Genomic DNA, 518 nt, shown 5'->3' with positions numbered 1-518 from the left:
AGACGATGTGGGAGGAAGACGATGTGGGAGGAAGACGATGTGGGAGGAAGACGATGTGGGAGGTGGGGGGGGGTGCGCGGTGGGGAAGGTGGCCAGGGAAGAGGATGAGGGGGGTGGGGAACTGTATCCCGCAAAAGATTTCAGCTCAGGAAGAAAATTAAACCCCGAGTACAGAACCTCAGGGCAATGAGGAGCAATTGCAGAGAGAGAGACAGAGAGACACACACACAAAGGATAAAGCAGAACTAAACGATCAGCTTTAACTGAGAAGCGGAAACACTGACCCGTGTTTGGTTCAGCCACGACACAATCTAACACGGAAGGGAAACTCTGAAGCGCTGAGGGAGAGTTAGGGGCAGCGCTTGGAGCTGCTAACGCAGAACGGGAATGGAGTTCGCTTCTCACAGACTGGCAACGGGATAAGGGTTTGCATCTGTTTGTGTTTTGACAGTGACTGGGAACTACAGACGTGTCAGACTCCTATCAACGTACGCCTCATCAACAGGGAGACATCACTC

The 518-nt window shown here is 52.7% G+C and overlaps 1 protein-coding gene across 3 annotated transcripts in view; it reads right to left on the bottom strand.

Moving 5' to 3' along the window:
* LOC125487874 (transcription factor 12-like) overlaps positions 1-518 on the bottom strand; it is a 49,870-nt gene that overhangs the window by 48,406 nt on the left and 946 nt on the right. The gene's annotated exons all lie outside the window — the stretch shown is intronic.

The sequence above is a fragment of the Rhincodon typus genome, chromosome 46 (genome assembly GCF_021869965.1).
Source record: "Rhincodon typus isolate 14 chromosome 46, sRhiTyp1.1, whole genome shotgun sequence".
Taxonomy (NCBI): domain Eukaryota; kingdom Metazoa; phylum Chordata; class Chondrichthyes; order Orectolobiformes; family Rhincodontidae; genus Rhincodon; species Rhincodon typus.
This window is presented reverse-complemented; position numbering and strand designations above follow the sequence as displayed.